The following is a 13,774-nucleotide window of genomic DNA, read 5'->3' on the forward strand; positions in this document are numbered from 1 at the left end:
GATCCATGTCTTGGTCCTGCAGACAGCCTCAAGCACTGCTCCCCGCCTGGCAGGGTCACAGATCTGGGTCCCAGGACCACGGACAGCCTCAAGCGCTGCCCCCTGCCCCCGGGTCCCAGACCGCCGACAGCCTCAAGCACTGCCCCCCGCCCTGCAGAGTCACAGATCCGGGTCCTGGGACAGCGGACAGCCTCCCGCGGTGCCCCCTGCCCAGCAGGGTCACGGATCTGGTCCCAGGACCGCGGAGAGCCTCCCGCGGCACTCCCCCCCCTGCAAGGCCACGGATCCAGGTCCAAACCGCGGACAGCCTCAAGCACTGCCACCCGCCTGCCAGGTCACAGATCCGTTCCGCAGTCCAGCCGCCTTCTTGGTTGGCAGTTAATTTGCATAAGGATATGCTGATTAGCCAATGGGAAGGTTGTCGGGGTTATGGTCAATTTGTATGTTTCTCTTTTATTAGATAGGAAATCTTATTTTATGAAATTTTATTCTTATTCTGTGTGATGTACTCTGATGTTTTCTAATCTTATTTTGTTTTAATTATTTTAACAACAAAATATGTAAACTCACAGGTTAAAATAAAAGAAAATTAAAACACTAGAATTTTCACTTAGCAAAATGGAAACAACTTTAAAATAATAACATCCATAATTGGTAAAGTGTTGGGAAATAATTAACCTCATATACTCCTATTGAATTCAGAGCTTGATAAAATTTCTTCATGGAAATCAGACATTCAGTGTCATGTCTTTTGCCTTATTTAAGCAATTCCATGTCCATTCAAGCTACAGACTTAATGATGTTCATAAAAATATTGCCTATAATACTACATAATTGAAAACAATACCAAAAAAATACATGTAATGGAAATTGGTCATTTAAAATTGTGCCCTTGATGTATGTTTTCTGGCATATTAATACCTACAATATAATGCTGAGAAAAACAAGTATGTTAATAAATACTGAGTACTTTATAAGTCCCTTTCATAGCAAAATGTAGCTGTATATGTACACCAAAGGATTTGAAAACGTGTAATAGTCATTATTCCTACTTCATGAAATTATGGGAGTGTTTTATTTTTTCTGGGTGTTTATATCTTCTAATTTATCTAAAATTGATATGTATAATTACATAATAACTTTGAAATTATTTAAATTTAAAACACACAACTTCTTTCTTCAAACTCTGGGTCCTACCTTGCATCTTTAGTGGAAGAAGCAATGGGCAAGGAGTCAGAATGTTTGGGTTCTACTCCTAGCTCCATTTTGCTATGTCATGCTTTGAGGAAAACTTACAGCGCCTGTAGATACTAATTTTTTTATCCTTTAAATGAAGGGCATGGGCTGAATCAGTATTTCCTAAAGAGTGATTGATGCAGGAGTTCATGTTAGGCAACACATGGCTTAATTTTTTTAGCTGTTACATATGTAATGTTATTTTACTTTGTAATAGAAAAAAAATATAGCCAGTACATCACATATATAGTTTCACAGATAGTATCAATTAAAATAAGAATACTTTTTTACATAGTTATTTTAAAAGTCTGTTTAATATAAATTTAACTTAATATTAAATTAGAAAATAATGGTATAAGTGGCCCACAGATATAGAAGACATTATGAAGATTATGAACAAATGAGTAAAATGCTGCTGGTGAAGGTAAAACTTGCTTTATGAGCTGGAAGCCTGAGCCACAAAGGGGTCTGACCTCTTGCAGTGAAGAGTACAGCAGTGGAAGGGACTCTGTGCACAAACAGGCCCTGGATCAGTACAATCTGCATTGAGGAACAACACCTCAATAGTAACGAAATGAAATTTAATTCAATATAAATTCAGATTCATCAGATAAGGGAGAGATGTATTATCCGCAACTTCTATTTTGAGACAGAGATGATAAAGAAGATTCCCTCTATAATTAAGGTACACACCTTCACTCCCACCCACAGGCTAGACCAGCTGCAGGGCTGTGGTACAGACGGCAGGTGCTTTTAGGGCCCGGTGCCGCCACAAAGCACAAAAGTAGGTGGCCGAATCTCCAGGATGAGAGGCTGGGATATGCAAAACACTATAAAACTTCTCGTTTCCAAGCTCTTTAAATATATCCTGTCTAATAATAGCCAAACATGGTAATTGACTGTACCTTCGCTACGCCTCCCATTGGCTAATCATTGAGATATGCAAATTAACCACCAACAAAGATGGCAGCTAATTTGCATACTGCAGGCAGGGTGGGACAGCACCAGCCACCAGCACAAGCCGCCATCCAGGGTGGCGCCATCCGTAGGTGATGCCAGAAGCCGCAGCTGTAGTTGCCCAACTCCTGTTCCATACTCATGATCTCTTAGTACTCTAGCAATTATCACTTATATGGTTTCTCCCATTCTTGATATTGTCAGCAAGATGATCACAGCTATAGGTAGTGTCCTGTTTGTACCACCTTAAGTTGTTAAGGGACTCACTGTATAATTACATTGAATTGTGCAATTATCTCCCTCCAGGACGATCAAGGATGAAGGATTCTGTTCCACTTGGTTTTTGCCACTTACCCCTATTCAGAAAGCAAAGTGAGATTTGAAAGATAGACCTTTCATTCTTAATGATTTCTAATTTCCATGTTGCCTTCAGTGGAGCTCAGAGCCGGCTCCTGCTCGCTCCAGCTCCGAGGCCAGCCAGCTGAAAGCAGGTATCTGGGGTTTTTTAGCTTCTATAATTGAAACTTTGTTGCTTTGAGTGTAGCTTAGAGCCATGCTGCAGCAGGCAGGGAACCTTGGCTTCCTCCATCGCCGGGCAACCAAGCCTCACGTTCGCTTCAGCTGTGTGGCTGCCGGCCACCATCTTGGTTGGCAGTTAATTTGCATATCACCCTGATTAGCCAATGGGAAGCGTAGTGGAGATATGGTTAATTACCATGTTTGTCTATTATTAGATAGGATAAAACTTATCTAGGAGACTGTTTGGTTGAACCATATAGACTACTGTGAGTACATTCCTTTTGAATATTTTTCCTAAAATATTATTCAAAATTTAATTAATATTTATAATACACTAGAGGCTCAGTGCACGAAATTTGCTCACTGGGGGAGTGTCCCTCAGCCCAGCCTGCACCCTCTCTAATCTGGGACCCCTCTGACTATCCGGTACTGCTGGCTCCCAACCACTCACCTGCCTGCCTGATTGCCCCCTAAACACTCCCTGCCAGCCTGATTGATGCCTAACTGCTCCCCTGCCCTCCCCTGCAGGCCTGGTTCCCCCCAACTGCCCTCCCCGGCTGGCCCGGTCACCCCTAACTGCCCTCCCCTGTAGCCTGATCCCTCCCAACTGCCCTCCCTGGACAGCCCGGTCACCCCTAACTGCCCTCCCCTGCAGGCCATCTTTGGTGGCCATCTTGTGACCACATGGGGGAAGCCATCTTGTGCAAGGGTGTGACAGTCAATTTGCATATTATCTCTTCATTATATAGGATACTATGTTTTTCTATTTTAATTATTTTGGCTTTCTTACTTTTTTTGTGCTATTTTTGATTCATTGATGATTAACTGCCAATTTTCTGCTGGTCTTGAGAAGTAGACATTGCTTGTGATAAAGGCACTGGTGAGAGCATGGATAGTCTTTCACTTATGTATTTTATCATTCAGTCCTTCGATTTTCATTCTCCATTCCTCAAATGTCCTCAAAATACACCCACACGCGTGCACACACACACACACACACACACACAGCACCATCTTCCTAAATTATTCAAGTGTACTTAGTGCTTCTGATTTCAAGACCTTTCCACAAGTGTACAGCAAACATCACTGTGTTTCTTGGTGGTTTCTCACAATAGGTCCAGGTTCCATGTTTGTGCTCAGCTCCCCCTGCAGTTTCTGTCACTGTGCCACCCACTGCACAGTAGTACATTGCAGAATCTGACTGGTGGGCTGAGGCTTTCTCCAAGTGGAAGGCTTTTGGTTCTTTTTGGTATGTGGCTTCAAAACCTTTGTTTCTTCCCTTCCCATTGACTGTTGCGGCTTTCAGGAGGAGCTGCGGACCTTCTCCAGGATACTGCACATACCAGAAAAGAGTGGGGTACCCTGTGGCTGAATAAGTACAATTCACAGTCAGGGGAGCCCCTTCTAACAGAGTCACTTGACCTTCCATCTGGGTCACTGCGTCTCCATGGGTTTGTCCTGGAGAAAAATAAAAGAAATCTATATTATCCTGGGCATGACACTCAGAAATAAAATTATGGTTAAAGAACTTACTAATTTAATAAAAGAAAGAATCCATATTTTAAGAGGTATGTTACTTACCAAACACTAAGAGCACCACAGTCACTAAGCCCAGAGACGAGTTCATCTCTACAATGTCACCTAAATACTGTTCTTGCTTCTTAACATGAAGAAATGTTAGAGTCACAGTGAAACAATAAACTGAAGTCTACATTTCACACAGGAAATGTGTTTGTGTTGGGAAACAGCACCTCCTGGTGGAGGGGAACTGAAATGGAATGCATGGCTCTTTTTTTTTAATTAACTTTTTTTTTCAATTACAGCTGACATAAAATATTATATTAGTTTCAGGTGTACACCACAGTGATTAGACATTATATACCTTATTAATTGATCAATCTTGTACCCATACATGGTTATTAGAATATTGACTATTTTCTCTATGCTTTACTTTACATCCTCATGACCATTCTTTTTTTTTTTTTTAAATATATTTTATTGATTTTTTACAGAGAGGAAGGGAGAGGGATAGAGAGTTAGAAACACAGCTGACATAAAATATTATATTAGTTTCAGGTGTACACCACAGTGATTAGACATTATATACCTTATTAAGTGATCAATCTTGTACCCATACATGGTTATTAGAATATTGACTATTTTCTCTATGCTTTACTTTACATCCTCATGACCATTCTTAACAACCAATTTGTACTTCTTAATTCCTTCACCTTTTCCACCCATCCCCCCACTTCCCTCTCATCTGGAAAACATCAAAATGTTCTCTATATGTATGAATCTGTTTCTGTTCTGTTTGTTGATTTATTTTGTTGTTTAGATTCAATTGCTGATAGATATGTATTTATTGCCATCTTATTGTTCATATTTTTTATCTTTTTTTCTTGTTCTTCTTAAAGAAGACCATTTAACATTTTATGCAATACTGGTTTGGCAGTTAAGAACTCCTTCAGCTTTTTCTTGTCTGAGAAGCTTTTTCTATGTCCCTTGATTCTAAATGATAGTTTTATTGGATAGAGTAATCTTGGTTATAGGCCCTTACTGCTCATCACTTTAAATATTTCTTGCCACTCTCTTCTGGCCTGCAAAGTTTCTGTTGAGAAATCAGCTGACAGCGTTATAGGAGCTCTCTTGTAGTTAACTAACTGCTTTTTTCTTGCTGCTTTTAAGGTTCTCCTTTTGTCTTTAAGTGTTGCATTTTAATTATAATGTATCTTGGTGTAGACCTATTTGAGTTCATCTTGTTTGTATGTCTATTGTCTTCAACAAGTTAGGGAAGTTTTTAATCATTATTTTTTTCAAACAGGTTTTCGACTTCTTGGTCTGTCTGTTCTCCTTCTGGCACACTTCCCGTGATACAAATACTGGTACACTTGAAGTTGTCCCCGAGACTCCTTACATTATCCTCATTTTTAAAATTCTGTTTGCCTTTCTGATTGGTTGTGTTTTGTTTTCGTGTATTCCAAATCACTGATTTGAGTCTCAGCTTCATCTACTCTACGGTTGGTTCCCTTTAAATTATTATTCATTTCAGTTAGTGTATCCTTCATTTCTGACTGGCTCATTTTTATGGTTCCCATGTCCCATTTTATGCTGTTGAAGTTCTCTGTAAATTCATTCATTCTTCCCCTAAGTCCATTGACCATCCTTATAACCAGTGTTTTGAACTCTGCATCTAATAGATTGCTTGTCAAAATTTTGTTTAGTTGTTTTTCTGGAGTTTTGTTCTGTTCTTTCATTTGAGACATGTTTCTTTGTCTCCTCACTTTGGCTGCCTCCCTTTGTTTGTTTCTATGCATTAGGCAGAGCTGCTGCATCTCATAGGCTTGGTAGAGTGGCCTAATGTAATAGGTATCTTGTAGGGTCCAGTGGCACAGCCTCCCCCTTCACCTGAGCTGGGCACTCCAGGTGTGCCCACACCCCTGTGTAGGCCCTGTACACCCTCCTCTTGTAGGTGATCCTACGAGATTGTTGTTAGCACATCAGTGGGAGGGATTTATCCCAGGTCAATCTGCTGCAAGGGATTTACCCTCATGGAGAATCAGCTGTGCAAGGGTCCACCCCACAGAGCAGGACTTACTTCACTGGGACTTTGGGGGCTGCTAAGTTTTCCCCTTGAGTTTGTCACTTGTGGAGGTGATAGGGTGGTGCTTCGATGAGTCTGAAACTGTCCGTGGGTTGAATTGGCCTTGGGGCCTCCCAGGAAGTGCAGGCCAAGGTCAGCCACTGCCTGTGCTCTGCCTGGGACCACCTGGCATGAGCTACAAAGCACCCTGAAGATGTCTGTTATTTATGCTGGGCTTGGAGGTGTCTGGAAGAGGCCAAGCTATGAACCAAGGCTGGCTAATGCTAGTGTCAGGTCTGGGGCCACTTAGGAAGAGGTATGGGGTATGCCAAGGCCAAATGCTGTTTGTTGGAAAGATTTGAGAGAAGTCTGAAGCATAAGCCAAAACAGGCTATTCATATGGAAAAGCCACTGGAAACAGCTTGGGTGGGTCTACAGCAGCGGTCCTCAAACTTTTTAAACAGGGGGCCAGTTCACTGTCCCTCAGACCGTTGGAGGGCCGGACTATAGTTTTAAAAAAAAAACTATGAACAAATTCCTATGCACACTACACATACCTTATTTTGAAGTAAAAAAACAAAATGGGAACAAATACAATATTTGTATTTGCATGTGGCCCGCAGGCCATAGTTTGAGGACCCCTGGTCTACAGGTTGGGTGGGGCAGGTCTCAAGGAATTACTAGGGTGGGGCAAAGAATGATAGCCAGGTTGATGGAGACTCAGCTATGACTCTGTGGAGAAAGGCTAAAAAAGAAACAATGGCCTTTGTCCAGGAGAAAGCTGCCCACCAGCTCTTGCTCTGCTGCCAGACATTTTAGGTCCTCCCCGTATGTCTCTGGTGCCTGTTGAGCTCTGCCCCAGTGCTAGCGGTCAGAGAGAGTCCTAATAAGACCATGCATGGGCCCTATAAGAACAACCTGAAACTCCAAAAGCCCTTCTCTCCTCCCCGCCACTCCCCCTAATATCACTCAGTCTCAATCCCTGCTGGTTTTTACAGCCAGAAGCTATGGCGACTTCTCTTCCTGAATTGGAACCCTGGGCTGGGGGGCTTGGTGTGGAGCTGGGACCCCTCACTCCTCAGGGGGCACCTCTGCAGCTGAGATATATCCCTCCCAATTTCTATCCACTATACGTGGGTGTGGGACCAACCTGTTCTGTATTTCCATTCTTCCTACCAGTCTCCATATGGCTTTGTTATTGTATGCCTAGTTGCAGGACTTTCATTCAGCTAGATTTCAGGCAGTTTCAAATGATGGTTGTTCTATAGTTTAGTTGTAATTTTTATGTGGTTGTGAGAGGATGGGAGTAGTGCATTTACCTATGCTGACATCCTGACCAGAAGGGGGATACATGATTCTTAGGTTCCTCCTAAGTGGCATACGTTCTCATCTCTGACTTTATTTGTGTCTCATAAAAAAATCTGGACAATGACTATTATAGGTTCTCAGGTCTATTTATTTTCTTAGAACAATGCCTGACATGGGAATCCTTTAACAGAGCATCTGAGTGTATATCTATAGTTGGAAGATATCAACTTTTTTGAGCATTTTAATGCAGTACTTTATATACGCATGTATCCATTGTGGGCCTGCCTACAATTCATTGAATGTCAAAAGGATTTGGGGTTGAAATCAGAGGAACTATGAAGAAGTCAAATCTTTATTGAATGATCTTCACTATTTAGCACTATACCCCAATATAGAACAGTGACTGACATTTATTACATGATTACTAAATATTTTTAAAACTAAACAGAAATAAATAGCCTTTCATTGAGGATTCACTACTACATGAGGTACAGTATTCTTTGATTTTAAAATTATACCAATTATAAAGAATGCTATTTTTTTAATGAAAGCTTTTTTTTGGGGGGGGGGGAAGCACACTGTCTTCTCAATCAAATATTTCTGAATTTAGAATCATTAAAAATAAAAAGTATGAATCCTAGACAGAAGAATCATCACAATTTAAGTTACCAAATTTGAGGAGGTGGAACTATTTCACACTAACCAGTTTAGGACCACACAAGATGAGTACCATTCACCGTCAGAATGCAGATGTTTCTATCTTTAGGAAACTGATGTTTTTAATCACATATCAGATAAAAAGGGCAACATGCACAATCTCCAACTAAAATCCTGTTGTAGCCTAGACCCATGGTCATCAAACTGTGGCTCGCGAGCCACATGCGGCTCTTTGGCCCCTTGAGTGTGGCTCTTCCTAAGCCTTAGGAGTACCCTAATTAAGTTAATAACAATGTACCTACCTATATAGTTTAAGTTTAAAAAATTTGGTTCTCAAAAGAAATTTCAATCATTGTACTGTTGATATTTGGCTCTGTTGACTAATGAGTTTGCTGACCACTGGCTACAGTGAGGTGCTATGACATCAAAAGACTTTAAAACTGCAGCTCTTGCCCTGACTGGTTTGGCTCAGTGGATAGAGCGTCGGTCTGCGGACTCAAGGGTCTCGGGTTCGATTCCGGTCAAGGGCATGTACCTTGGTTGCGGGCACATCCCCAGTGGGGGGTGTGCAGGAGGCAGCTGATCAATGTTTCTCTCTCATCTATGTTTCTAACTCTCCCTCTCTCTTCCTCTCTGTAAAAAATCAATAAAATATATTTTAAAAAAAACAAAAAAAAACTGCAGCTCTTTCATCAGCCTGCGGACTGAAGGGTTCCAGGTTCAATTCCAGTCAAGGGCACATGCCCAGGTTGTGGGCTCGATCCCCAGTGTGGGGTGTGCAGGAGGCAGCCAATCAGTGATCTCTCATCATTGATGTTTCTATTTCTCCCTCCCCTTCCCTTTCTCTCTGAAATCAATATATATATATATATATATTTTTTAAAAACTGCATATATATATATTTAAAAACTGCAGCTCTTTCTGGATCCCCCAACGTATATTGGTACCTTCTTCAAATGGGCCTCTTCCTCAGGTGTCAGGGTCACCTTCACAACATCTGAGATTCCATTCTGTCCCAAGATGCAAGGAACACTAAGGAAGATGTTGTCTTTTATTCCATAGAGACCTTTAATCTTGGTGGAAATTGAATGCACCTGCCTAAGATTCTTCATCTTACTTTCTGCTAAATCTGCCACAGATAGGCCAATGGCCCAGGATGTATAGCCTTTCAGTTTGTTTACCTCATAAGCACTGTCAACCACCTGTTTGTGAACTTGTTTCCACTGTTCCTTATCTGCATCAGTGCCTAAATCAGGGTGCAGATTCTTTAGGGAGACACCAGCAACATTCACTCCACTCCATACAGGCACACTAGAGTCTCCATGCTCCCCAAGGACCCACCCATGACAGCTTAATGGGTGAACTCCCAGCCTCTCCCCCATCAGGTATCGGAACCGGGCTGAACCCAGATTGCAACCACTTCCAATAACACGGTTTTTGGGAAAGCCACTTAACTTCCAAGTCACATAGGTCAAGACATCCACTGGATTGGAAACAACAAGCAATTTGCAGTTGGGACTTTATTTTACAACATTAGGAATGACGAATTTAAATATGTTCGAGTTACACTGGGCCAAATTAAGAGGACTTCTTCCCTCTTGTTGACGTGCCCCAGCTGTGATAATAACCAGTTTGGAGTCTGCAGTCACACTATAGTCTTTGCCAGAGACAGTTTTTGGTGTTCTAAGGAAAAGGCTGCCATGTTGGAGATCCATCATTTCTCCCTTTAATTTGTCTTCCTTGACATCAACAAGAGCAAGTTCATCTGCCAAGTCCTTCATTAAGATACTGATGGCACAAGCCATGCCAACAGCACCAACCCCAATGACTATAATCTTATTCTGGGGGCTCTGTTCTTCCTTAAGAAGATTCACAAGCAGCTGATCCTTGAGAGTTAGAACCAAAAGGAATCAGGAGTACATGGTGGGCAGCCAACCCAAATTTCCTTTTGGATTAACCAACTCTTGATTTTAAACAATTAATTACATCTAAAAATGAACATGAGTAAAATTGTATATTGAAGAGAAGACTGATGATTTGATCAGCTGCTGTGTTCAGTCTTTGCAGCTATGATGAAACTGGATGTTGGCACTTATTTTAAAATACTACATGTAATTGTTTTGTATCATAATCATGTGATGGTTATGTGATCTATACAATGTATTCAAAATTCACAGAACTGCCCTGGCTGGGTAGTTCAGTTTGGTTAAAGCATCGTCCAGATACACCAAGGTTGTGGGTTCAATCCCCAGTCAGGGCACATACAAGAATCAACCAGTGAATTCATAAATAAGTGGAACAACAAATTGATGCTCTCTCTCTCACTCTCTCTCTCTCTTTCTTTCTCTCTCAAATAATCACAGAATTGTACACCAAAACAGTCATTTTAATATGATTATTTAAAATAAAAATTAAAAACACTGGGATCAAAATGGTGAAATATGAATTTTCTACCATCTTCCCTCACCAAAACACATTACATAATATTACAGTCATACACTAAATTGAGTACCTTTGAGAAAGCCCAGGAGTTTAGCAGAGAAGCTACACTGTAAGAGAAACAGGATGTGAAAGCAAAAATACCTGAGATTGGGAGCATTTTAAAGGGCAAGAAGACCAATTTCACAATACCCTAGTCAAACATCCACCCTATGCAGCACTGCTCAGTGCCACAAGAAATCTTCTAGGTCTTTGACTTTCCCATGGGAAAAGTGAGAGCATGTGACTGAGTACCTAGCTCCCCCAGTTTTGGGGGACACTGCAAAAGAGACACACCTCTTTCTTGCCTCATCCAGAATACTGAAGTGAGCTGCCCAAACAGGAAGCGGGGAGCTCCTGGGAGAACAGCAGCCAGGGCTCTCAGTGGGCAGTAACGGGACACAGATCCTATTAACCACCACACGGACACCATCAGGAACCTGCCCACAAGCTGCTGAGAACACCTTGCCTGTGGAACCCCACAACTGGCCCACCAGCACCCCCAAAGCTCAGTGCCTCACCAACACACCATCCCACCCAGCTACCATTGCACACAGGAGAGCAACAAGAGTGAACTCCTGAACACAATGAGATACCACCTCACACCTGTTATAATGACCATTATCAACAAGACAAAAAAAAACAAGTGTTGGAGAAGTTGTGGAGAAAAAGAAACCCTCATGCACTGTGGAATACAAATTGATACAGCCACTCTGGCATACAGTATGGAGGTTCCTCAGAAAATTTAGCAATCAGTGACCATATGACCCAGAAATCCCTCTTCTGGGTATCTATCTGAAAAATTTGAAAACATTTATTCAATAAAGATATATGTACCCCTATGTTCATTGCAGCTTTGTTCACAATGGCTATAACATGTAAACAAAGTGTCCTTAGATAGATGATTTGATAAAGAAGATGTGGTACATATATACAAGGAATATTACTCAGCCATTAGAAAAGATGAAATACTGCCATTAGTGGCAACATGGATGGATCTTGAAAATATCAAGTGAAGTAAAATAAATTAGAGGGGAAAAATCAAGAACCATATGATTTCATTCATATGAGATATAAAACTGTGGAATATAAAACTAAAACAAAAAGATAAAAACAACAACTCATAGACACAGACAAGAGTATGGTATTTACCAAGAGGAATGAAAAAAGGGGGGTGGGAGGGAAATAGAAGAGGGAAACGGGGTTCAAATATATGGTGTTTAAAACAGACTTGACTTAGAACGGTGAAAACACGATGCAATATACAGATGATATAGAGCCGCACACTTGAAACCTATATAATCTTATGTCACCCCAATAAATACATTTTTTAAAATGATCTTTTGCAAATGGCTAGTGAGCATACACAGAATGGGCTCCACGCTATAGGACTAGATGAAACCACATAAATTTGAGCAATCAACACTGTCCTAAGGAAAGCAAGTAAAAGGGAGGTTGTCAGCACCCAGTTTGGCTTTGCAGGATCACGAGAGAGACAAGTTTGTAGTAAATTGACCAGAAATGGTAGAAAAAAAATACACTAATTATGGTGAAGATTTAAAGCTTGAGTGTGTCTAAGTGTGTACTGACTCTGCACATCTGGCTAGAACATTTCTTTTTCTTCCTTTAAATCAGGGGTGGGTACTGTCCAGCCCACAGGCTGTACAAGGCCCGGGAAATCATTTAGTCTGGCCCTGCCTACAGAACTGCAGGCAGGACTTGAAGTTCAATAAGTCTAGGAGCTTTTTTCATAGCAACATAGATTTATATTAAGTGAATTATATTAAACGAATGATGTTATAAATATCCAAATGGTCCTTAGCAGAATAAAGTTTCCCCACCCCTGCTTCAAATAAATTTTTACATAAGTGTGATAAAGCAGCTATTCCACAGTAATTTCACCCTCTCGCTTTCTCTTCTAACTGGTTTAAGAAGAATAATCCAATAAAAGAGAAGCCATACATCTCTGTTCCTCAATCAGTATTGGAAAGAATGTAGCAATCAAGAAAAAAACCTTGCTTTTACTGGACTGGAGCTCGTGGTTATAGTGAGGGAAATAATAAAACCCAACCTTTGAGGTGTTGGGCGACAATACTGGCCTTTTTTGTTCACATGTTGTAAACCTAATTTAATCTGATGACTTTCCTTATAAGAACAAAACAGTTACCTAAAACAAAACAAAACTTAGTCAGAGGGATCATCTCCCCATAGCAAAAGCTAGTTATGTCCATCCTTAGCAATAATATAAGAGATCTCAAAAATAGCCTACACTGACCAGGGGTGGGAGAATTAGGGAACTGATTATATATGCAATATCTTTCATTCCAGTGATTTATCTATAACACTAGAAAACGGTAATTTTTTAAAAAAAGAAAAAAGAAGGTTGTGGTTAATAATTTTCATTCAGTCAAAGCACGAAGATGAGGCAGGGAGATTTGTAATAAGCTGTCCCTAAATTACCCCAATGCATTTGTTCAATCCACTAATAATAGTAATGTAGCTGATCAATACATACAAATAAAATTCCCATAAACTTCAGAAAGTAAGATTTCAATAAATATGGGGGGATATTACAAGCCTGGGAATAAATTTAATTATCTTAAAATAATGAAGCTTTATCTAGTATGACAAAGATATCAGTGAAAAGAAATAGTATGTTCTTAAACAATGGATAATCAAATATACACATTAAAAAGATTTGTTATTCACCAATTGATTTATAAATTTAATTCTATCATAAAGCTTAAGTGAAAATTATGAATCAATAGAAGAATTCACCTTTCCTTAACAAACATCTATAATAATCAATTATGTGAAAAATTTTTTGTTAGATACTACAGCTATAACAGTGAATAAAACACAAGTCTGTCTTTTAAATTCTATGAGAAAGTAAATGTGAACAGATATATATATGTAGAATTTGGTAAAAGAGAATAGATTTGTGAGTTTAATCTGAGGCTCACATTCTAAAATCACATCTGGTCTGAATTTTCTCAAAAACACAAATAAAATATAGAATCTCTGGGCTCTAAAAGA

The 13,774-nt window shown here is 40.3% G+C and overlaps 1 pseudogene; it reads right to left on the reverse strand.

Moving 5' to 3' along the window:
• Positions 1-1,672: 1,672 nt before the first annotated feature.
• LOC102437318 lies at positions 1,673-10,155 on the reverse strand (annotated as a pseudogene).
• Between the last annotated feature and the right edge of the window lie 3,619 nt (positions 10,156-13,774).

The sequence above is a fragment of the Myotis lucifugus genome, unplaced genomic scaffold (genome assembly GCF_000147115.1).
Source record: "Myotis lucifugus unplaced genomic scaffold, Myoluc2.0 scaffold_297, whole genome shotgun sequence".
NCBI classification, from domain to species: Eukaryota; Metazoa; Chordata; class Mammalia; order Chiroptera; family Vespertilionidae; genus Myotis; species Myotis lucifugus.